Source organism: Hypanus sabinus, chromosome 13 (assembly GCF_030144855.1).
Source record: "Hypanus sabinus isolate sHypSab1 chromosome 13, sHypSab1.hap1, whole genome shotgun sequence".
NCBI classification, from domain to species: Eukaryota; Metazoa; Chordata; class Chondrichthyes; order Myliobatiformes; family Dasyatidae; genus Hypanus; species Hypanus sabinus.
In genome coordinates, this window is record NC_082718.1 from 25,003,920 (window position 1) to 25,030,754 (window position 26,835).

A 26,835-nucleotide genomic window follows, 5' to 3' on the forward strand; every position below is an offset into this window, starting at 1 on the left:
CCCACAGGCGTTGCTCTTCCTATTTTGTTGCAAAAACTCCTCCAACTGGCCCTTTTAGCTTGATGTATAGTTCTTCTCACCACTGCCCTTGCCTTCTTATATTGAATCAAATGCTGCATATTATGTTTCTTTTAACTAGTCTGAATGCTCCATTTCTGTTTTTTCACAGCTTAACAACATTCCTCTGTCCACCATGGTACCAGTTTTCTATTCATCCTATTTTTTACTCCTGGGTATAGATCCTTCTGCTGCTATAATAATTGCTGAAGTCACCTGACAATTTAATTGTAAATACTGGCATGTATTTAGGTATTTATGGATTATTTATTCTATAACCTCTTTTTATATAATATTTTATACCTTATAATTATTGTGTTGTCTTTTGTTGCTTGTCACACACTGACCAACACACCGCAGCTAAGTTCCAATACATGTAGATATATATGGCGAATAAAGCTGATCTCCTGACGTTTGAATGTGGAGTCACAGATGGACTAGGTGGTGAAGAAGGCTTTTGGCATTCTGGTCTTCGTCAGTCAAGGCACTGATGATAAAAGTTGGGATATTATGGTGCAGTTGTAGAGAACACTAGTGACGTCGCACTTGGGAGATTGTTTTGGTTGCCCGGCTATAGGAAGGACGTTATTAAACTGGACAGAATGCAGAAAAAGTCTAGAAGGATGTTGCCAGGATTTGAGGGACTGAGTTGAAGGAGAAGATTGGACAATCTAAAACTTAAAGCCTTTAAGACTAGGAGACTGAGAGATAATCTTATAGAGATGTGTAAAATCATGAGGCATAGATCGGGTGAATGCAATCAGTCCTTTGCCCAGGGTTGGCGAGTCACATACTGTATTGTTCTAAGCTCTGTGTGCAAAGTAATCAGATGGGGAGTGCAAGGGAATATATAATGCATGGGAGGATTATTAAATGAGCGTATAGAAGTTGCTCTCTCATGATCTCAGTAGGCAGGCTCTCAATGCCTGCTGTAAATTGTCCAGGAGATGGGGTGATAACTTCTGCTTGCTCCTTGTCACTGGGTTGGAAAACTAGGACTGTGTGATATGTCCCCAGGTGACCCACAGATGAACTAGTAAATTGAAGGCAGTTGTGGACTTCATTAGTGATATTTACTTCATTTCTTACTTCATTTTTCTCCAAAGCCTCGTGAAGATCTTAGGTGATGAAGGTATGGCATGTCCATTGGACAGGACACAGAAATACGCTAAGTACTGCTGTTCTCAGTCTCAGGCAAAATTCAGCAGACAAGGAAGGAAATGTATCAGGAAATCTTTTCAAATTTAATCCATTCTCCTGAATAGTACTTCTGCCTCTTGGAGAAAAATAAATGTTCAATCAATTAAATGAGCATGGGCTTGCACCTGCTGCAATTTGCCTACTGACACAACAGGTCGACAGCGAATGCAATCTCTCTGGCTCTCTGGAGCACCTGGACAACAGCAAGACACACATGAAAATGCTGTTTATCGATTACAACTCTGTGTTCAACACCATCATCCCCTCACTGCTAATAAACAAGCTCCAATACCTGTGTTTCAGCTCCTCACTCTTAACTGGATCCTTGACTTTTCTGTCTTGCAGCTAAACAGCAAATTTTGCATCATGCTGTCAGTATTAATTTTTACTTCTGCAATTTGTCTTCTTTTGCACATTGGTTGTTTGTCAGTCATCATGCATATTTTTCATACATTCAGTTACATTTCTTTATTTTCCCTTAAGTGCCTTCAAGAAAATGAATCTCAAGTCATTATATGGAAACCAACATGTCATTGGATAGTAAATTTTACTTTGAACTTTGATATGTCAGTGCTAAGAAACCTAATTCTGAATCTTATTAATTAAATGTTAAATATGTGAATGTAAAGCGATTGCTAAACTAATCATCCAATCAATGCAAGGATTTTCTCTTGAAAGGATATCGACAAAACCTTTAGAGTACACACTCAATGGCCATTTTATTACATAGAGAAGTGTACCCAGTGTGGTCTTCTGCTTTTGGAGTACATCCACTTCAAGATTCAAAGTGCTGTGCATTCAGTGATGCACTTCTGCACATCGCTGTTCTAACATAGGCTTATTTGAGTTACTGTTGCTGTCCTCTCAGCTTGAACCAGTCTGGCCATTCTCCTCTGACCTTCCTCATCAACAAGGCATTTTCGCCCACAGAACCGCCACTCACTGGATTTTTATTTTTTTGTTTTTCACATCATTCTTCCTGAGCTCTACAGACTGCTGTGCGTGAAAATCCCAGAAGATCAGCAGTTTCTGAGACACCCAAACTGCCCCGTCTGGCACCAACAATCATGCCACTGTCAAAATCACATTGATCACATTTCTACCCCATTCTGATGTTTGGACTGAACAACAAGTGAACTTCTTATCCACGTCTGTATGCTTTTATGCACTGAGCTTCTGTCATATGATTAGCTGATTAAATATTTGCAACAATGAGCAGGTATTCAGGTTTACCTATATACAAACTTTATTCAATGTCTATAATATTACAACTAAAACATATTACAGTACTGAAGACTACATAAAACATACTATTCACAGTTTCAAAGTAAAATTCCTTTATTAAACCAATTCCCAGAAATCCCCCAGTGTTCCCATGGATACCACATGCTCCTTCTGTAGGTGGGTAGGCAGTTGGCTTGGGTAGAACCCTTGACTGCCTGCCGCCTGGACCCGTAAAATGACTAGTTTAGCCAGACCTCGGCCTCCAGCAATCGATATTCTGCTGCATTTCCAAAAGCCCCCAGGCGAGGCCGCTGCAGGACAATGATTCAATCTATAATGGTCTTTACTGCAACAGAGGAGATTTAGAGAAGAAATTGCACCATGTTTTGCAGGAACAGTCTGCGCAAATAACTTTCCTTAAACCCAGTTCAACCAAGGCACATCAAGAAGAGTGCAGAACATAAACAACAGCAATCAGAAAATAATGCCCTTTGATAAAGTTTGATACAGCATCTGCTCATTCCAGTTCGACAGGTTTCCAACAAGGAAAGGTGGATGGGCTAGTCTTGCAACTAGTCTTGTAGAGTTTAGAAAAGTGTGCAGGGATCTGAATGAATCATGTATAATTCTGAGGAGTCCTGGCAGGGTGTTTCCTTTTAGTGGGAGAGTCTAGCATGAGATGTCACTATTTAAAGTTAAAAGCAAAAAGATTTCTCATTTCTCTATCCTATGACAAATGAAGAAAAAAACATTTTCTCTCAGAAACAGTCTCTCTCTCTCTCTCTCTCTCACTCACTCACTCTTTGCCTCTCTTTCTCTCTATTTATTGTTCATATCTACCTATCCTTCTCTCTATCTATCTACCTAGCAAACTCACTTTTGGTCCCAGCTTGATTTCTGCATACAATTCTGATCCCCACCTTTGCAGAAACGAAGTGTTGTGCAGGAAAGGGTGTAGAAGATCTGGATGATATTATGTAGAAGGTATTACCAGGACTGGAAACTATTAGCTGCGACAAGATTGCAGAAGTTAGGATTGTTTTCTTTGAAAAAGAGCAGGGTCAGAAGTCCTAATTGAGGGCTATAAGCTTATGAAGAACACAGTTACAGGACGTGCTTTCTTTGGCAGAGTGGTAAAGAAACAGGTATGTGGGTTAAAGTAAACAAGAGTGTAGATTTAAGGTCGAAATATGAGAGGAGGGGAAGACATTTCTTTCCCTATCACCTTTAAGCAGAATTTGGATGTGCCATTAGAAGGCTGTACTGGATTAAGATGAATAGTTTTTGTAATCATGTATTTTGGACAAATAGGCTTATTTCCATCTTGTATATTTTCCATAATTTTATAATTCTGGAAGCTTCACTGCCACTAAACACACTCCTCCGTCATGTCCTGAAGTCATCTGAGGAGTAGATGTGTCAGGACATCACCACACGAGCCACAATAAATCTTGAGTCTGGAGCGAACTTCATTCTAACCACTGTCTACGATGCGTACATTGCAGCTCTGTGGGAAGAGAATGTAATTCATCAGAGTTTTCACTTTGTCCAATCCGGCAGTCATTGTTTCACGACAGACAGCCTGATTGAAAAACTAATCAAATTTATGAAGAGTGGACCCTTCAAATCTGCACTCAAACTTACCTCCAACAGAAAGCTACTGAAGAATCTACCCTGCACTTGGTTTCAGGTGAAGATGCAGTAACAGTGCATTTCAGTTCTAGGCTGATCGTGCTTGTGGTTTATCTATGTTCTAGGAATATTATATCCATGTTTGCTTTATGCAAAATAATCAATGTATCTACAATCTAGGCAAGTTGTTCTTGGCAAGTTGTATATACGTTGCACATAGGTTGAATTTACATTCTAGGCAGGTTGTATCTATGTTTAAGACAGGTTGTTCGAAGAAGGTTGAATCTACATTCGAGACAGGTTGTATCTGGGTTCTAGGCAGGATGTATCTACATTCCAGGCAATTTGTGTCTACTTTCTACACAGTTTGTTTTTATATTCCAGGCAGGTTGTACCAACATTCTAGACAGGTTGTATTTAAGCCAGAGAATGATAGTAGATGGTTGCCTCTCTGGTGGCTGGAGGCCTGTGACTAGTGGAGTGGAATAAGGATTCCTTGGTGGGTCCATTGTTGTTTGTCATCTATTTCAAAGATCTGGATGATAATGTGGTTAACTGGAATCAGCAAATCTGCGGATGAAACCAAGATTAAGGGTGTAGTGACAGTGAGGAAAACTATCAAAAACTTGCAGCAGGATCTGGACCAGCTGGAAGAAAAAAGGGCTGAAAAATGGCAGATGGAATTTAGTGCAAGCAAGTGTGAGGTATTGCACTTTGGGAGGACCAACCAGGGTAGGTCTTCCATGGTGAGAGGTAGGGCACTGAGGAATGTGCTGGATCTGGGAATACTGATCTATAATTCACTGAAAAAGGCATCATGGGTAGACAGTGTCATGAAGAAAGCTTCTGGGACATTGACCCAGGAATAGGGATTTTATGTTGAATCTGTATAAGACATTAGTGAGGCCTACTCTGGAGCTTTGTGTGCAGTTTTGGTCACCTACCTATAGGAAAGATGTAAATAAGATTGAAAGAGTACAGAGAAAATGTATAAGGATGTTGCTGGGTCTGGAGGACCTGAGTTATAAGGAAAGATTAAATAGGTTAAAACTTTATTCCCTGGAATATAGAAGATTGAGGGAGATTTGATAGAGGTCTACCAGATTATGAGGGGCATAGATAAGGTAAATGCAAGCAGTCTTTTCCCACTGATTTTTGGTGAGAATACAACTAAAGGTCATGGGTTAAGGGTGAAAAGTGAAATGTTTAAGGAGAACACGAGAGGAAACTTCTTCACTCAGAGGGTGATGAGTGTGTGAAATGAGCCGGCAACACAAGTGGTGAGCAAGATTTTGATTTCAAAGTTTATGAGAAGTTTGCATGGGTACATAGATAGGAGGGGTATGGAGGACTTTGGTCTGGGTGCAGGTCAATGGGATAAGGCAATGCATATATTATCAAAGAACATATAAGTCACCATATACAATCCTGATATTCACTTTCTAGTTGGCATACTCAATAAAAGCAATACTGTAACCATAATAGAATCAATGAAAGACCACACCAACAGCACAGAAAACCAATGTGCAAAAAACAACAAACTGTGCAAATACAAAAGAAAGGGAAAAAAGGATGAATTATAAAGGTAAAAAAAATAAACAAATAAGCAAATAATGTCATGAACATGAGAGAAATAGCCCTTGAAAGTGAGTCCATATCTTATGGGAATAGTTCAGTATTAGGGCAAGTGAAGTTGAGTGATGTTATCCCCTCTGGTTCAAGAATCTGACAGTTGAAGGGTAATAGCTGTTCCTAAACCAGGCATGGTGTGAATCCTGAGGTTCCTGTACCTTCATCCTGTTGGCAACAGTGAAAGGAGAGCATAACCCATCTTTTGGGTCCCTTATGAGGGATGCCGGTTTCGTGGAACACGCTCCGTGTAGGTGTGCTCAATGTTAAGGAGGGATTCCAGTCAAGATGGCACCTGCATGCAATACTCCTTCAGTCGACATCTTCTGGATAGATCATGAAATCATATATTTCATTTCTATTATGCCTTTTATGTTTGTTTTTCACCTTGAATGGGATTCTAGAACTGTTGGAGCCCATGAGATGCAGATTATAGATTGTTTGGGTGTTTCAGCACTCTGCAGTCTCCAACAAGAGGCAGTGGCAGCATATGCAAACTTTGTGGCAAGAGGGTTTCAGAACAGGGCACAAACCAACGTTTGACTCAGCTTCACCAATTAAACCTTCCATTGTTGACAAGGGAGATTGAAACAACAAGGCGATATGGAAGGTGACTGCCGCTGCTGGCCTTTTGATCACTGGTGAGGTGCTCTGCTACTGAAAGGAGAGGCGGATTTTTGATTGCTGGTGGGATAGCCCTGCAGCTGTTCCCGGAGAATGTTACCCAGGCTTTCTTCGCATTTTGGATATGGGTTTTTTCAGCCTTGTATTTTTTTTATATTGTGTGTTTTTTTTTGCCCAACCTTTCTCATTTTTTAAATGCAGGGGAGGGGGATTTGGGGGTTGATATGCTTGATTCATTTTTGTCCATTTCTTGTGTGGGGAGGAGGGATGATGGTGATGCCATGCTTTCCTTTCTGGCTTCATGACTATCTGGAGAAGGAGAATTTCAGAGTTGTATGCTTTGATAATGAATGAACCTTTGAGCCTTTGATGGGATTGTCTGTGCGAGTACTTAATGCAGGATTTTCCATTCAAGGGCACTGGTGTTTTTATACCAGGCTGTGAGGCAGCCAGTCAATATAAGCAGTTTGTTCCAGGAAGATTGTATCTAGGCAGGTTATTTCAGGCAGCTTGTATTCATACTCTAGACAACTTGTATCTACATTCTAGGCGGTTTGTTCCAGGAATATTGTTGTGGACAGATTTTAGCTATTTCCATTCTTGGCAGGCTATATCAATGTTCCAGGCAGGTTTTATATGTATTCTCGACGGGTTATTCCAGGCAGCTTATATTTATATTCTGGTCAGGTTGCATCTACATATCAAGCAGGTTGCAACGACATTCTAGACAGATTATAACTACATTCTTGACAGTTTATTCCAGGCATATTATTCCAGACAGTTTGTCTCTACATTCTAGGCAGGCTATATAATTGTTTCAGAGAGATTGTATTTATATTCCACACAGGTTGTATCCATGTTCCAGGCAGGTTTTTAAGCAGGTTGTCTCTATATTCTGGATGGTTTGTTCTTGGAATAATCATCTACATTCCAGATGGGTTGAATCTATGTTCTAGTCTGGTATATCTACATTATAGACAAGTTGTTAAAAGAAATAAAAGTTAAGTAAAAGTTAATTTAATATCTAAGTACATATACATCACCATATACAGTCGTGAGATTCATTTTCTTGTGGGCATACTCAATCAATAAAATAATCATACTTGAATCAATGGAATATTGCACCAACAGAGTAGACAAACAGTGTGCAGAAGACAACTACTGTGCAAATACAAAAGAAAGAAAAAAAGAAATAATAATAATAAATATACTTTTAGATTGTTCATGGTACAGAATTCCATCAGTCCTTCACCATTTGCATTTCTCAGTTTGCATTCATGAATGTGAAGTGTGAGTTGTTATTTCCATCTTTAGATCTCCCATGATGATGATTATGTCATGGCTCGGTGTTAACTGTCTCCAATTGCAGCTCTTTGTAGAAGATGTCATTTTCCTCAACGCCACTACCATTAGTTGGAGCATAGCACTAGATCACAGTCATGTTCGCTTGCTTCCCTTTCAGCCTGATTCTCATCAGCCTACTGTTGATTGTTTTCCACCTCAGGAAGTTCTTCTCAAAGCCTTTCTTCAAAGTGACAGCTTCACTATCATGATCCTGACCATCTTCACATCCGGAGTATAAAACTGTTTCACTGGTTGCTTCCTTCAGTCTGCCAGACCCTGTCCATCTGTTTTCACTGACAGCTGGTGTATGTAGGCTGCATTTTAGCGGTTATCCATGCTAGCTTGTCAGAGTTCTACATGGTTCGTATTTTCCAAAAAACAGTTTTGGTCTTGATGGTGGTCAGGGCTTTCAGTATCATGTCAGTAGCTTCCTCTCAGTTATCGCTACTGTCAACCATGCCAGTTTCAGGTGGAGACTCAGGAATACCGTCACACACAGATATCGAACGAGTCTTCATTGTTGTTTCCAACACAATGTTTTCACCAGTCTGTGTTGTCAGCCATGAGCTGATCCCCTAAACCTGGAAGATCATGGACCACTCTTAGTCTGGCCTTTACCCTTTGACCTGTTTGGCATGTGTGATCCTACCAAGAGCAAAAGCAAAAAGCCTTGACACCAACCAACATAGCTTTGTGGGTCATTGAAGCATTCAGTCTTCTAAACACTATGGCAAGATTGTGGTGTGGTCCTCTTGGAGGAGGCTGGGATTAATCTACTACTTTTTGGAGGAATTTACATTCAAGGCATTGGTGTTTCCATACCAGACTGTAATGCAATGTATTTAAATTCTAGACAGTTTGAATCTATGTTCCCGACAGGTAAATCCAAGACAGGTTGTATCTACATCCTAGGCAGGCTGCATCTACATTCTGGACAGGTTATTCCACACAGGTTGTATTTTATGTTCTAGATAGGATTTAGCTACACTCTAGTCAAATAATTACTACATATCATATCTACATTCTTGGCAGGTTGTTCCAGACAGATTGCATCCACATTCTAAGTTGTTATTCCAGCCAGCTTGTATTTACATTCCAGACAGGTTGCGCAGTGTATACCTTTCAGGCAGGTTGTACTCACATTCTAAGCAGGTTGTCCTAGGCAGATTCACCTACATTTCAGTCAGCTTGTATCTACATTTTAAACAGGTTGTATCTGCATTTTAGGCAGATTATTCCAGGCATAATATTTCAGACGTTTGTATGCATGTATGTTCTTGGCAGACTTAATCAATGTTCAGGATAAGTTTTATCTACATTCTAGATATGGTATTCCAGGCAGCTTGTATCTATGTTCCAGTCAGGTTGCATCTACATTCCAAGCTGGTTCTTCCAGACAAGTTGTATCTACATTCCAGGCATGCTGTATCTACATTAGAAACAGGTTGTTCAAGGCAGCTTGTATTACATTCTAGACAGGTTGTATCTACATTCTAAGCAGGTTGTACCTACATTCCAGACAGATAATTCCTGGCTCCTACATTCTAGACAGGTCACTCCAGGCAGGTTGTTTGACATTGTAGGCAGGTTGTTCCATCACATTTTATTGGTATTCTAGACAGCTTCTTCCAGGCAGGCTGCATCTACATTTTAGACAGGTTATGTCTATATTCTGGAGAGGTTGCATCTATGTTCTAGACAGGTGATTGCAAGCAGGTTTGATCTATGTTATAGGCAGGTTGTTCCATGCATTTTGTTCCAGACAGGTCAATTCAGTTTGTTCTAGGCAAGTTGTACATATGTTCTGGACAAGGTGTTCTATGAAGTTTTGACTTCAGACAGGTTGTATCTACGTTAATGGCATGTTGTTCTACATTCTAGACAGCTTATTCTTGGCAGGTTGAATCTACTTTCCATTGTTCTAGACATGTTGTATCTACATTCTAGGTGGGTTATTCCAGCCAACTCTTTCGTACATTCTAGACAGGATATATATGGTTTCTTTTTAGGGAGGTTGTATCTATGTTCTAGGCAGGTTATTCCAGGAAGCTGCTGTTTTAATTGTAGATAGGCTGTACCTGGACTCTGCACAGTCTGTATCTAAATTCTAGACAGGTTACATCTCCATCTTAGGCAGTTAGTTCCAGGCATGTTGTTCCAGGCAGATTGCATCTACATTCTACATTCTAGCCATTCCAGGCTTATTGTTCCAGTCTGGTTATATCTATATTCTGGACAAGTTGTTCTAGACAGTTTGAATCTTCCTTCTGGGTAGGTTTTAGCCAGTTTGCAATGTGCTTGTGATGTATCTAAGGCATTCTGCATTGTCTCAGTTCAGGACTTTGAGTTATAATGTTGCTATCTTCCTTTTCACCAGTGAGATATAATGACAGTTTGATATTTCTCCTGTTCTGGTTTATCTGCTCAGCTCAATATACAGTGTGGAACCTTGACTCAACTCCCTTCGTTTTTTAAACCATTTGCTTGACTGTGAACCCACTAACACTGTCCATCATTGATTTTGTTAACTAAATGAGGCAAGAAAGTGCACACCTAATAGAGATGATACCCCACAGGGTACAATCCTGACCTTGGAGTTTGCACTTTCACTCTGTGATCAAATAGGTTCTTCTGGGTGCTCCAGTTTCCACCCACGTCCCAAAGACTTGTAGGTTGGTAGGTTAATTGACTGCTGTAAATTGCCCTTAATGTGTAAATGTGTGTTTGAAGTTGGTGTTAACTAATGTGAGTGGAAGAATGGAAAGGGGTTAGAATAGGCATTTGATGACCCCAACAAATTCATTGGGCTGAAGGGTTTGTTTCCATGATGTATTACTCTATGACTCTGAATCACACAGCTCACCATCTTTCAATACATGTCTACATCTTGTCCCAGTAGAAAGGGCTCTCACACAGTGATCAGTATTCAAATGCAGTCACAATATATGACTTGAATCATTTTATTGATCAGCATTTTTGACAACATGCTTCTAAATCTCCTTAAAGACATTAGAAGATACTTGATAACTTCAACAGGCAAACCCATTTACAAGGAGCACTGTCAAAAGAAAATAGCATCCATTATCAAAGGCTCAGCCATCCAGGCCAAGCTGTCTTCTCACTACAACAATCAGGGAGTAGATACAGAAGCCTTAGGTCAAACACCACCAACTCTAAGAACAGTTATTACCCTATAATCATCAGGCTCCTGAACCAGTGTGAATAACACACTCACCACTCCTCTGACCTGATTCTACAACATACAGGCTCACTTTCAAGGTTTCTTCACAACTCTTGTTCTCAGTATTTTTGTTTTGCACATCGATTGTTTGTCATTCTTTCTTTTTCATAGATTCTATTGCTTTTTTTGTAACTTTTCTTCTGAATGGGGGCAAGAAAATGAATCACAAGGTAGTATATGGTAACACTTTCATACTTTGAACTTTGAAAAATACTTCACTAGTTAAATAACTTATGGAGAGCTTGGCAATCATCAGTTTTGTGTGACTGCTGCAGAGAAGCAAACTTCCACAGTAAACAGAGTCATAGTCACAAAGGGAATTGTTGGTCACAAGTGGTAATTCATCAATGTTTGCAGCCAATATTGCACACTGCAGGGAAAAAGGAGATTAAAAAAAGAATAATTATGTGATTCTTGCAGGTAGCACTACAAAAATGTGTGTAAGGATGCACAAAACAGGAAGATCATACTAGAACTGTTTGGAAGAGTGGCGAATCTGGTAGCAATGCAGCCTCAGAATTTCAGGGACCCGGGTTAAATCATGATCTCTGGTGTTGCCTCTGTGAAGTTTACACATTCTCCTTGTGTCTGTATGGGTTTACTCCAGATGTTATAATTTCCTCCCTTAATGTCATGGGATTATGGAAGGAAGCTATAATGGCAAAGACATGCATTATGTGGTAAATTAATTGGCTGCTCTAAATTGCCCCTAGTGTATAGGCTGTGGTATTACCTGGGGGGAGTTGCTGAGAATGTAGAAATAAATGGTAGTAGTTGTGTAGGATTACTACACCATACTTAATCAGTGTGGGCAGTGAGGTGAAGGATCTGTTTCATGCCACGTGACCTGTACTCAGCTTGAGCACAGTGCACAGTCCTGGTTATCACATTACAAGGAAGAATGTGATTTGCACTCGAGAGGACACAAAGAAGAATATTACCAGAGCTGGAAGCTGCAGCTGTGAGGAAAGGTTTAAAGACGAACAACCTTAAAGGTTAGCTTTCTTTTTTGCAACATGTACATCGAAACATCAAAACACACAGTGGAAAGCATCGCTAGCATTAATGACCAACACGGCCCAAATATGTACCGGGGGCAGCCTGAAAGTGTCGCCATTCCTCCTGCATCCGCGTGGCAAGGGAGAAAACTAGAGCACCCAGGGGAACCCTACCCAATCATGGGGAGAACACACAAACTCTTTACAGACAGCAGTTGGAATTGGACCCCAATCACCGATCACCAGCACTCTAATGTACTCTAAACTGCTAATCCACCGTGCGTCGTATCCAGTTGCATGAGCTAGGACTGTCTAACTAAAATGTGAATTAAAAATAAATTTTAATAAAAAATTTGTATCATAATAGGAGTAATATCAAATAGTCCATAAAATCTTACCACCAAAGTCCCAAGTGTGTGGGGTGATTAGTCTTCCTCCACTGGTTTTGTCAGTAACACTCAAAGCCAATGAATGAGTAATGATTAAGTCGGAATTTAAATAACATCTTTCAGGATGATCTGAACTGCTTTACAACAAAATAATTACTTTTGATGTTGCTGTAATAAACAGTGCAACTTGCTGAAAGTTGTATTTGATTGTTTATGGAGGGACATAGAGTCAAAGTCATAGAACATGACAGCATAGAAACAGGCCCTTTGGCCCATCTAGCCCATGTAAGCCATTATTCTACCTACTCCCATTGTCTTCCATCTGAATAATAACCCTCCCATACAAGTACATACTCAAATTTCCCCTAAATGCTGAAATCAAACCTGCACCCACATCTTCTGCTGGCAGCTCGTTCTGCACACTCACCCCCTTTTATAGAATAGAATAGAATAGTACAGCACATTACAGGCCCTTCGGCCCACAACGTTGTGATGACCCTCATACCCTGCCTCCCATATAACCCCCCACCTTAAATTTTTCCATATACCTGTCTAGTAGTCTCTTAAACTTCACTAGTGTATCTGCCTCCACCACTGACTCAGGCAGTGCATTCCACGAACCAACCACTCTCTGAGTGAAAAACCTTCCTCTAATATCCCCCTTGAACTTCCCTCCCCTTACCTTAAAGCCATGTCCTCTTGTACTGAGCAGTGGTGCCCTAGGGATGAGGCGCTGGCTGTCCACTCCGTCTATGCCTCTTAATATCTTGTACACCTCTATCATGTCTCTTCTCATTCTCCTTCTCTCCAAAGAGTGAAGCCCTAGCTCCCTTAATCTCTGATCATAATCCATACTCTCTGACCCAGGTAGCATCCTGGTAAATCTCCTCTGTACCCTTTCCAATGCGTCCACATCCTTCCTATAGTGAAGTGACCAGAACTGGACACAGTACTCCAAGTGTGGCCTAACTAGAGTTTTATAGAGCTGCATCATTACATCTCATCTCTTAAACTCTATCCCTCGACTTATGAAAGCTAACACCCCATAAGCTTTCTTAACTACCCTATCTACCTGTGAGGCAACTTTCAGAGATCTGTGGACACGTACACCCAGATCCCTCTGCTCCTCCACACTACCAAGTATCCTGCCATTTACTTTGTACTCTGCCTTGGAGTTTGTCCTTCCAAAGTGTACAACCTCACACTTCTTCAGGTTGAACTCCATCTGCCACTTCTCAGCCCACTTCTGCATCCTATCAATGTCTCTCTGCAATCTTCGACAATCCTCTACACTATCTACAACACCACCAACCTTTGTGTCGTCTGCAAACTTGCCAACCCACCCTTCTACCCCCACATCCAGGTCGTTAATAAAAATCACAAAAAGTAGAGGTCCCAGAACAGATCCTTGTGGGACACCACTAGTCACAACCCTTCAATCTGAATGTACACCCTCCACCATGACCCTCTGCCTTCTGCAGGCAAGCCAATTCTGAATCCACCTGGCCAAACTTCCCTGGATCCCATGCCTTCTGACTTTCTGAATAAGCCTACCATGTGGAACCTTGTCAAATGCCTTACTAAAATCCATGTAGATCACATCCACTGCACCACCCTTATCTATATGCCTGGTCACCTCCTCAAAGAACTCTATCAGGCTTGTTAGGCACGATCTGCCCTTCACAAAGCCATGCTGATTGTCCCTGATCAGACCATGATTCTCTAACTGCCCATAGATCCTATCTCTAAGAATCTTTTCCAACAGCTTTCCCACCACAGACATAAGGCTCACTGGTCTATAATTACCTGGACTATCCCTACTACCTTTTTTGAACAAGGGGACAACATTCGGCTCCCTCCAATCTTCCAGTACCATTCCCGTGGAGAATGAGGACATAAAGATCCTAGCCAGAGGCTCAGCAATCTCTTCCCTCACCTCATGGAGAAGCCTGGGGAATATTCCATCAGGCCCCAGGGACTTATCCATCCTAATGTATTTTAACAACTCCAACACCTCCTCTCCCTAAATATCAACATGCTCCAGAACATAAACCTCACTCATATTGTCCTCACCGTCATCAAGTTCCCTCTCAATGGTGAATACCGATGAGAAGTATTCATCGAGGACCTCGCTCACTTCCACAGCCTCCAGGCGTATCTTTCCACTTTTATTTCTAATCGGTCCTACCTTCTCTCCTGTCATCCTTTTGTTCTTCACATAATTGAAGAATGCCTTGGGGTTTTCCTTTACTCTACTTGCCAAGGCCTTCTCATGCCCCCTTCTTGCTCTTCTCAGCTCCTTCTTAAACTCCTTTCTTGCTACCCTATATTCCTCAATAGACCCATCTGATCCTTGCTTCCTAAACCTCATGTATGCTGCCTTCTTCCACCTGACTAGATTTTCCACTTCACTTGTCACCCATGGTTCCTTCACCCTACCATTCTGTATCTTCCTCACTGGGACAAATTTATCCCTAACATCCTGCAAGAGATCCTTAAACATCGATCACATGTCCATAGTACATTACCCTGCAAAAATATCATCCCAATTCACACCCGCAAGTTCTAGCCTTATGGCCTCATAATTTGCCCTTCCCCAATTAAAAATTTTCCTGTCCTCTCTGATTCTATCCTTTTCCATGATAATGCTAAAGGTCAGGGAGCGGTGATCACTGTCCCCCAGATGCTCACCTACTGACAGATCTGTGACCTGACCCGGTTCGTTACCTAATACTAGATCTAGTATGGCATTCCCCCTAGTTGGCCTGTCAACATACTGTGACAGGAATCCATCCTGGACACAGTTAACAAACTCTGCCCCATCTAAACCCTTGGAACTAATCAAGTGCCAATCAATATTAGGGAAGTTAAAGTCACCCATGATAACAACCCTGTTATTTTTGCACCTTTCCAAAATCTGCCTCCCAATCTGCTCCTCGGTATCTCTGCTGCTACCAGGGGGCCTATAGAATACCCCCAGTAGAGTAACTGCTTCACTCCTGTTCCTGACTTCCACCCATACTGACTCAAAAGAGGATCCTGCTACATTACTGGCAGGGTCCGGTCCGGTCCGGTTTGTACTCCACATTCTGGGTTTTGATCAGGTCCGGGGCTCGGGACTCCGGGTCCTGCAGTTGCCCCTCCCGTCACCCGTGAACTAGTTAGGACCCTCCTGGCTCAAGGAGGTACTCCTGTGACTCATTGAGCTGCAGGTGTTTATAAGGGGCCTTGGGACTGGGACCAGACGGGTGGTCGTTTTGTTCTGTATCCTGTTCTGCCCTGTTCTGTATATGCTCTATCTGGTTGGTCTTGTTCCCCTGCTTCTCTCCTATGCGATGGTCCTGCTGTTCTGCCTTATTCACCTTGCTCGCGCTGCCACGCTGTTGGTTGCCTTTCCCAATTTACCGGTGTATCACAGTAGTCCTGCTGTTCACCCTGGTCTCAGCGTCCTACCCGTTGCTTCCGTCGGGCAGGTCCAGCTGGACTGCCGCTGCCCGGCAGAGGTTCTGCCCCCTCCTACCTGTTGCTTCCGTCGGGTAGGTCCGGCCGGACTGCCGCCGCATGGCGGGGATTCTGCCCCTTCCACCTATTGCTCCCTAAGGGTTGTGCCCCACACCTGCCCAGGTGTCTGCAACTGGCCCAGGCTTCTTTGTTCCTGCCCGGGATCCCTGAGGCCCGCCATAAGGAACCTACCTGCCTGCCCTCAACTGTGGGATCTGCCTGCCTGAGCCCCGGGAGCCCGCTCCGCTCTGCCTGCCTGACACTCTATCTACCTGAACCCCAGCTCTACCCTTAAATGCCGTGGCATCCCCTTCCTGTCCTCCCCCTAGTACTTCAGTGTCTGCATCCTGCGTTTGGGTCCATCCGGCCCCCGTTCATGACAATTACCCAACCTTTCTGCAGCTGTAATAGTATCCCTGACCAGTAATGCCACTCCTCCTCCCCTTTTCCCCCCTCTCTATCCCTTCTAAAGCACTGAAATCCAGAAATATTGAGAATCCGTTCTTGCCCTGGTCCCAGCCAAGTCTCCGTAATGACCACTACATCATTATTCCATGTATGTATCCAAGCTCTCAGTTCATCACCTTTGTTCCTGATGCTTCTTGCATTGAAATACATGCACATTAGCCCTTCTACCTTACTACCTTTATACCTTTTATTCTGCTGCTCTTTCCTCAAAACCTCTCTATATGTTAGATCCAACTTTTCTCCATGCACTTCTTTCACTGCTCTATCGCTCCGGGTCCCATCTCCCTTGCAAATTAGTTTAAACCCTCCTGAACCATGCTAGCAAACCTACCAGCAAGGATATTGAGAGAAGAAGTTCCCCAGCATCTTCCCCTTACACCTCCTGTTGTTCTAGTCACTCTTAACCTCAGTGGAAAAAGCCTACTTGCACTTACCCTATCTATTTCCCTAATAATTTTGTATACCTCCATCAAATCTCCTCTCATCCTCCTACACTCCATAGAATAAAGTCATAAACTATTCAGCCTTTCCTTATAAATCAAATTCTCAAGTCCAAACAACATCCTTGTAAATTTTCTCTGCACTCTTTTCAGTCTTATTGATATCTTTACTGTAAATATGAGACCAGAACTGCACACAGTGCTCCATATTAGGCTCAACCATTGTCAACTTCAACTTAACATCTCAGGTCCTGTACTCCACACTTTGATTTATAAAGGCATCTTAAACATATGCATTAAATATGGACACATTTGCGCACACGCACACTTTTTCCCAGTGATGCTGCAAGTACAGTGCACACAGCAAATCAAAACCTTTGCCTCTACAGATGCTGCTCAAAATGCAGAGTTCGTCCAGCATCCTATTTTTATTGTCAGTGACACAAACGTAAGAACCAGGAGCAGGAGTAGGCCATCTGAGCCGACAAGTCAGCTCTACCATTCAATAAGATCATGGTTGATCTGGTTGTGGACTCACCTCCACTTATCTGCCTTTTCCCCATAACCCTTAATTCCCCTGATAGTTTCAAAAATTTGTCTAACTGTATCTTAAGTATAGTTAAGGGGGAAGCATGCACTGTTTCCCCAGACAGAGAATTCCACAGATTCACAACTCTCTGGGAAAAACAGTTTTTTTCCTCATCTCTGTCCTAAATGTATTCCCCTGAATCTTGAGGTAATGTCCTCTGTTCTAGTCTCACTAACCAAATGAAACAACTTTCCTGCCTCTATCTTATCTATCCCTTTCATAATTGTATATGTTTCTATTAAGATTCCTTGTCATACTTCTGAATTCTAGTGAGCATAGGGTAGTCCCAGGTGATTCAATCTCTCCTCATAGGTCAATCCCCTCATCTCCAGAATCAACTTTGAGAACATCCTCAGCACTGCCTCCAAAGTCAGACAAACCTTAATAATTAATAACAAAATGATTATTAATCTTGCAGCCTAAATACTGAAAGGACTGTGTACGAATCTGCTGCCTAAGTTTGACTAATGGTGGCATTTCAATTTAATTTAATTTTTGTTTAACTTTTTTTCTGTTATTTTGTTTTCATAAACCTTTTAAATAGGGAGAGAAGAGGACTTGTGCCAAATCTTGTTCACCTTATATGTCTGAAAAATTGATTCCAGGGCATAGTTCCAAGATGTTTTCTGAGAATTATTAACAAGGTTTAATGGGAAAACCTTTTAGCAGGTCTTTATCAAAGATTGCCGGATATGGGAGTGCAAGCAGTCTCCATTTCTTTCCATGCCATGTGTTAATTGCAGTTGTATAGAGAACAAACAAAAAAAATGCCTTTGATCCTCACAGGAGGTACAATGTTATATCTCAAGCAGCAGCTTGCTTTCAAAAGTCAAATCATTCAGGAGATATAATATTTCATGGGAAAAAGTGTTACATTTGTTTGTGTAAATAAAACTTCTGTTAGGAACTATGCAAGACTGTAAATCTGAAGCTTATCTCTGTTACTCATCAGCTTTTGTATGTAGGCGTGAACTAAACTTCCTGCTCCCTATCTCCCATATTTGCCCTCTCTATCGCTGCTCCTCCCCTGAACAGAAAACCATAGGTAAAAAGAGGTCAGATTTAAACTCTCCACAACCATAATATAAGGTACCTCCTGTACCTTTAAAGTCGCCACTGAGTGTACGATCATGGTCTTCTGCTGCTGTAGCCCATCCACTTCAAGATGCATTATGTCGTGTATTCAGGGGTGCTTTCTGAATTATTGTTGCCTTCCTGTCAGTTTGAACCAGTCTGGACATTCATTCTCCTCTGCTCTCTCTCATTTCACCCACAGAACTGCCACTCACTAGATATTTTTATTTTGCATACCGTTCCCTGTAAACTCTAGAGACTGTTGTTCAAAGTTCAAAGTAGATTTCTTATCAAAGTATGTATACTGTATGCAACCTTGAGGTTTGTCTCCTTACAGATAGCCACAAAACAAAGAAACCCAATAGAACCTGTTTAAAAAAGAAGCCCACACAACCAAAACCATCAAAAGCTGTGAAAAAAGTTGCTCGAACGATAAAGAAGTAAACAAATAACCAACAGAACACTAACTACAGAGTCCCAGAAAGTGAGTCAGCAGCCTTGGAGCCAGTTCAGCATGAAGCTAGTCCAGGAGCCTGTTGGCTGCAGGCCATAGCCACAGAATCAGCTCAGTGCGTGGCAAATGCTGTCAGTTCAGCGCTGAAGCGTCTTGATCAAAGTTAAAATGACATGGAACATGAACTGCAGAGTCCCCGACAATGAGCCCACGACTGTGGGGCACCGTCCTGGAGCCCAATGGTGGCAGGGCAACAACTGCTCCTGGACCTGGTGGCATGGGACCGAAGAATCCTGCCCCACCCACCCGACAGCAGTAGCAAGAAGAGAGGAAGACTGGCCAGACTCAGGCAGATGGCACTCAGCAACTCTTCGATTTCCACTCTCATCCTCCACGATTCAAGTCTCGCCCGATGCCCTAAATGGCGCAAGGTAATGGAGCTGACCACAGGTTCATGTTCCGCCATCAAGAATCGATACCGCAGCCACTCCCAGGGATAGTGGCATCCACCGTACCTGCAGTCCTGAGAGTCTAGTTTGCCGAATCCCCCAAGAGACCGCAAAAGTGTGAGATCATTTAGTGAGTTCAAAAGTACATCCTTCAAAGGGAAACCACAGACTGCAGCATCTGCAGTTCAGAAGTACAGCTAGAAGAGAAAGAGTATGTAGTAGTTTTGTGAGCTGCCTGAGGTCATGGGCACCATATTGCATATCTTGTGTGTGAAAACCCTAGAAGATCAGCAGCTTCTGAAATCAAACCATCCCATCTAGAACCAACAATCATTCAATGGTCAAAGTCACACTTCTTCCCCATTTTGATGTTTGGTCTGAACAACAATGGAACCCCTTGACAACGTTTGCATGCTTTTATGCATTGAGTTGCTGCCACATGATTGGTTAATTAGATATTTGAATTAACAAGCAGGTGTGCCTAATAAAGTGTCCAATGAGTGTACGTTTGCGTGTAGACCCTTTGCACTGGAAGAGATGGGGCTTCTGACAATAAGCGACTCGCGTTTCAAAGTTGTTCCTGGAAAGCTTAAAGATAGCTCAGACATTTCTACGGTTTCTCTGCTCCATATTTAACCTGGAGAGGATGGAGATAATGCCACATTCTGAAGGCACAAATGGCAGATGAAGCTAATCCTTGGAGACGACTAACATTGGCCAAATAGTGTAAATTGGCCACTGGATTACAAAGGATAGCAAATTAATTTGAGCTGAATTACTACATTTAAATTGGTAAGTTGGTTTATTTTTGTCACACGCAGTTAAAAAAAATTGGTTTTCATGCCGTCCACACATATCATTTCATCACATCAGTACATCGAGATAGTACAAGGGAAAACAATTACAGATTGCTGAATATTGAGTTAAAGTTACTGTGAAAATACAATACAGGCAGGCAATAAGTTGCAAGATCATAATGAGGTAGATTGTGAGGTCCATTTTATTATTGACCAATCAATAATCTTATAATGTTGCAAATCTTAAACACAAGAGTTTCTGCAGATTCTGGAAATTCAGAGTAACACACCTCCAGACCATGGCAAAAAGGTCGATTTCTCTGACTTCTGGTAATTTCTCCCCACCTTCTCTCTTCTTCCATTCTCCATTATGGCTCCCTTCTTACCCCTTTCTTTTCTCTTCACCTGCCTATCAGCTCCCCCTGGTACCCCTCCTCCTTCCCTTTCTATCAAGGCCCACTCTCCTTTCCTATCAGATTCCCTCTTCTTCAACCCTGTACCATTTCCACCTATCACCTCTCAGCTGCTCACTTCATCTCTCCTCCCCCAGCCACCTCCCTCCCACATCACCTGGTCTCACTTATACTCCTACAACCCTTCCCCCAATTCCTTATTCTGACTTCTGCCCCGTTCCTTTCCAGCACAGGTGAAGGGTTTCAGCATAAAACGTTGACTGTTTATTGCCCGCCATAGATGTTGCCTGACCTGCTGAGTTGCTCCAGCACTTTATGTGTGTTACCTATAATGTGGTCTGTAGCTGGAACTTTACAGGGTTATATTACTCTGAATGAAAAAGAAACAGTTAGCTTGGCTATGATTAGTATTCCAGCATTGGATCATTAGATCTCCACTTAGCTGTTCAGCATTCTGTATATTTTATAGATACAGTAGTAAAGATATAAGTGTACTATTGATATAATTATAAAGAAATCATGACTATCTGGGGCAAGCTCTCCTCTCACGACTACCATCAGACAAGAGGTGGAAGAATCCTAGATCCCACACCACCAGTTTCAGAAACAGTTATTACCATTGGGCTCCTGAACCAGCTTCACTCACCTCGACTCTGAATTGATAATACGACCTATAGACTCATTTTCCAGCTCATGTTCTCAATATTAAGTATTTACTTATATATTTATCTATCTGTCTATCTACTGTATTTATTTAATTTTATTTGCACATTTTGTCTTCTTGCCACATGGGTTGCTTGTCAGTTTTTTGTTTATATAGTTTTTCATAAATTATACTACATTCATTTATTTTTCCTGCAAATGCCAGCTAGAAAATGAATCTCAGGCTAGTGCATGGTGACATGTAAGTACTTTGATAATAAATTTACTTTGACTTTCATTTTGTCTGGATGCAACAACATGTTATTCTCTGCGTCATCAAATCAGTCCAATCAATATTTTAAAGGTGTCTATCTTGTCCAACAAAATGCTGTCAAAGTTAGAAACAGTTGCTTTGACTTCTTTTTATCCTGGAATTTTTGAATGCGGGCATATCACTCCTCTGGGAACCATGAATATTTTTGTCTTGTATTGTGCTTATCTTTATTGCTGCCATGGGAGATTATACCGTGTGGACAGTGGAGAGGATTCTAGGATGTACTCAATGCTTCCCTGGGGTGAAGCACCATCACCACACTCACTCCTGTGAAGACCCGATCTGCGACTGTTCAAAGTGGACAAGGAGCAGCTGGAAAGATGTTGAGAAACTTAAGGCCATGCAATGGGAACGCGCAGCAAAATAGTCAGGTATGAGCTCTGAGCACAGAAGGACTGTTGGATATTCTGAGATTTATGTGATTGGACTCTATATTGGTCTCCTTCAGTTTTTCAGCACTTTCTTTCTCATGGCTGATAGGTAGGTGGATGATCTATTAGTTCTCTGTGTGTGAGTTGGGCTGGGAGGGGAGGTTTGATGCTACTGTCATTGTTCCTTTTTCTGAGTGAGAGGGTTGGGGATTGTTATTGTCTGTTTTTTCCCTGTGGTGGAGGAGTTGGGGATTTGTTGCTATTTTTGTTGTTTTTTTTTCTACAGGGAGGGATGGGGGGGATTCTGGGGTCTGCAAGTTTTGTTACTTTTTCTTTTTTCATGTGTATTTCATAGATATCTGAAGAAAGCATATATCAGAGTTGTACTGCACATGCATACTTTGACAATAAAATGAACTTCTGAACCTTTGAAACCTTGATTGTTTCAAAATTAGGATGGTTTGGTGCCTGGTTCACCTACTCCTCTTAAACTCGCTGACATTGTGTGACCTGAGGCTAAAAATAGACAATTTTGTAATTTAACCTTTTCAATATGCTGTAAGTGAACACACAGAGATGTTATAAATACTTAGGTTTAGGGGCAGCAGCACAGTGCAGGGGTGATATCATAGCATAGGGAAAGGAACAGTAGCATAGCAGTTAACATAATTCCTTTATAGCACCTGCGATCACTGATCAGGGTTCAATCCCTGCTGCCTTCTGTAAAGAGTGTAGATGTTCTCCCCATCACTGTGTGAGCTTTCTCTGGGTGCTCCAATTTCCTCCCAGATATGGTTATGGTAAGTTGTGGGCATGCTAGTTTGGTGCTGGAAGCATGGCGACACATGTGGGTTCTCCTCGGACTGTGTTAGTTGCTGACACGAAAGGGTACCTTTCATTGTATGTTTTGTATGTTTTAGCGACAAATAAAGCTAATCTTCTTTAAGAGGCATTTATAGCGAAGGGAATGGAGAGATAGGGATCATGCAAAAGCAGATGGGGTTCATTTCATTTGGTATCAGGGTCAGCAAAGACCTTGTGAGATGAAGGGCCTGTTCTGTGTTCTATGTTCAGCCAAACTGGGGGCCGTGAGCAGAGGACGATCTGAGCTTTATGCCTGTTGGAAGGTGAGAAGAAAAGTCAGATGTTCATACATGTTCAAACCAAAAGTAGATCATTGCATGAATGAATTTTATTTTCTCAAAGGTCAGATACAAATATGGCTACCAGCAAGATTAATGATTATGCTTCTGAGGACGGGAGAGTGCAACAACTGTGGGTGATCCAGTTTGTGAAATTCCACACCATTTGTTCCATTGGCTCAGATAAGCAGCAATGGTCCAGAAGCACCAACTGAAAAGAACAGCCAGTGCTGCTCGTTGTCCTAGCCAGTGAACATTCCTCTCTGAACAACACAAAAGATAAATTAACTGCCTATCTTTAATATCTTGTTTGTCAGATAAAATAAGAAAGTAAGGAAAAAAGAAAGTAAAGAAGTAAACTAAAAAACAGTAAAAAAGTAAAAAAAAAAGTAGTAAGTACAGAACAGGAAAACAGATTATTATCTGAACAGTGGCCGATTAGGAAAAGGGGAGATGCAACGAGACCTGGGTGTCATTGTACACCAGTCATTGAAGGTGGGCATGCAGGTACAGCAGGTGGTGAAAAAGGCAAATGGTATGTTGGCATTCATAGCAAAAGGATTTGAGTACAGGAGCAGGGAGGTTCTACTGCAGTTGTACAAGGCCTTGGTGAGACTGCACCTAGAATATTGTGTGCAGTTTTGGTCCCCTAATCTGAGGAAAGACATTCTTGGCATAGAGAGAGTAGAGAGAAGGTTCACCAGATTGATTCCTGGGATGGCAGGACTTTCATATGAAGAAAGATTGGATCGACTAGGCTTATACTCAATGGAATTTGGAAGATTGAGGGGGAATCTTATTGAAACATATAAAATTCTAAAGGGATTGGACAGGCTAGATGCAGGAAGATTGTTTCCGATGTTGGGGAAGTCCAGAATGAGGGGTCACAGTTTAAGGATAAAGGGGAAGCCTTTTAGGACTGAGATGAGGAAAAACTTCTTCACACAGAGAGTGGTGAATCTGTGGAATTCAAAGGGATCAGGGGGTATGGAGAGAAAGCAGGTACAGGGTTCTGAGTTGGATGATTTGGATGATCTGCCATGATCATACTGAATGGCGGTGCAGGCTCAAAGGGCCGAATGGCCTACTCCTGCACCTATTTTCTATGTTTCTATGTTTTTTTTTAAGGAAGAGGGGAATTACACAGGAGAATATATCATTCTCTCTCACACCTGCCTTTGTCTCGGAGTCTATTCAATGGCACAATATTTGTGCTGAACTTCCGATCTCCTTAATGTGTGCAGTATAATTTAAAATTGGCTCAACTTTAAACTTAAAAAAACACACTTCTAGTTTGTCAGATACCTTAACTACATCTATATTGGCAGTAGAGAGATTCACATCCATAGGTTCCTCCAAGTTGCTGCACAGTTTGATAGGGAGTTTAAAAAGGTTTATGGTGTATTGGCCCTTGTTAGTTGGGGATTTAGTTCAAGAGCTGCCAGCTAATGTTCCAGCTCTATAACATTCTGGTTGGATGACACTTAGATTATTGTGTTCATTTCTCATTGTAGGAAGTTTGTGGAAGTTTTAGAGAGGGTGTAGAGGAGATTTGCCAAAATGTTGCCTTTTAAGAGAGCATGTCTTATGAGGATAGGTTGAGTGAATAAGGGTGTTCCTCTTTGAAGTAGGATAAGAGGTGACTTGATAGAAGTGTATAAGATGATAAGAAGCATAGAGTGCGCAACCAGAGTACTTTTCCCAGCATGGAAGTACCTAACATGAGGGGCATAATTTTAAGGTGATTGGAAGAAAGTATAGGGGGGATGTCAGAAGTAGGCTTTTTACACAGAGAATGGTGCACTGCCATGGCTGATGTAGACATGGATACATTAGGGACATTATGGATGAAAAAAATATGGACAGCTATGTGGGAGGGAAGGGTTAGATTGATGTTAGAAGTAGTTTAAAAGGTTGGCACCATGGCTGACCCACCTGTCCTACTTTATGTTCTATGTTCTATCACGCTCCTGGGTGAACACTTGAGGGGCCATAACCCTGACCTTAGCATTGCAATGCCACGTAGGGAGCTGGGAATTGAAAACAACCAAGATGGCTCCATATTTGCCTGCCATAGACACGATACATTTGGCTATATTCATAGATACATATAAAACAGAAACACACCAACCAAGATTTCTATCTGAGCTTGCCTCATTTGCGCATGTTTGGCCCATATCCTTCTAAACCATATACCTCTTCAAGTACCACTTAAATTTGTTGATTATACATATTTCCTCTGAGTGCCCCTTTGATCTACTGTACATACCATGCTCTGGGGGTAAAAGCTGTCTCTCAAGTTCCTACGAAATCTCTGTCCTCTCACCATAATCCTCAGCCTCCTAGTTCTTGATTCACAACCTTGGGAGGAAAAAAAAGACGGCGCACATTCTCCTCATGATGTATCAAATCTGTGAGACAAAATGCGGATTCTATTCTAATTTAAGGTACCCACACCTAGTTTATCACTTAGATATTTAGATACCTGTATGACCTTAGAATTCTTTTCACAGGGTTAGTTGAACAATGCCTAGCACTGGACAGTGAGGGTTCCATTTGCTCAATTTACACTCCATCTCCAGTGGCGCTTGCTATTCCTACTTGTTCGAATTGCCAGCCAAATTGAAGTTATATTGCTCTACCGCAGTGCTTTTTAATGTCTTTTTGAAAAAGATGCACAATGCTGAGCACAGGTTTGAAGCGATTTGCTGCAGGGGTTTATATTTAGCAAACCAGCGCGCCTACCTATCCAATTAGCAACTGAACAGATTCTTCTCTCCCCTCGCATCTGTTACATTACGGATATTAGATAACAGAAGAGAGCAAGGAACTGGTGGCATTTTAACCAGTCACACATACAGCCTCTCAAACAAGAATGTTAATGGGAGGAATCAGATGCATTATCTTAATTTGGAAAGAAATTGGTGTATCAAAAACCACCTAATGCTTTATTACTAGGGGGAGTTTATGAGTGTGAAGGATTTTTTTTTAGTGCCATTTTCAATGCAGCTTGAACATGCAGTGTGACAGTATCCAGAACTTTGTTGCTTTAAAGAAAGACAGCTTCACAGAGAATGAATCAACAGAGTGATTCAGGCTGTGTTGACATATTCCACCTCTGAGAACTCGGAGACTGGCATAAGCTTATGAGGGTGTGATGGTTGCTAGGAGGCAGGTGACGTTCTGGGGCCATGTGCAGTTGGAATTGGAAGTGGAATTGGTTTATTATTGTTACATGTATCGAGATTCAGTGAAAAGCTTGCCTTACATACTGTTCAAAAGATCAGATCATTACACAGTGCAATGAGGTAGAACAAGGTAAAACAATAACAATGCAAAATAAAGTGTAACAGCAACAGAGAAAGTACAGTGCAGGTAAACAATAAGATAATAATCAAATTGTGAAGTCAAGAGTCCATCTTATCATATTAGGGAACCATTTAATAGTCCTTTAACAGTGGGATAGATGCTGTGCTAGTGCAAAGAGCAACATCCAATGAATTGATAAGTTAAATACAAATTACAAAGCCAAGCACATTGCCCTTAATTAAGGGTTCCCATTCTTTATATGCCATGGATCCTTATATGAACTGAAGTGTCCATGGAGTTCAGTCTGGGAACCCTTACCATAAAAATGCCCAGATTATTCCTAGCTTAAAATGAACAATTGCGGAAACCACCAGAAAAGTTCATCCCAAAGATCCTTCCTGGGATTTGATGTTAAATAGATCCCAACCAGTCTCTGGGTACAGATACTTCTCCTGAATTGGACTTAATAGTGACTGTCAAATATTGACGAAATGATGTAGTTAGCAATGCCAAT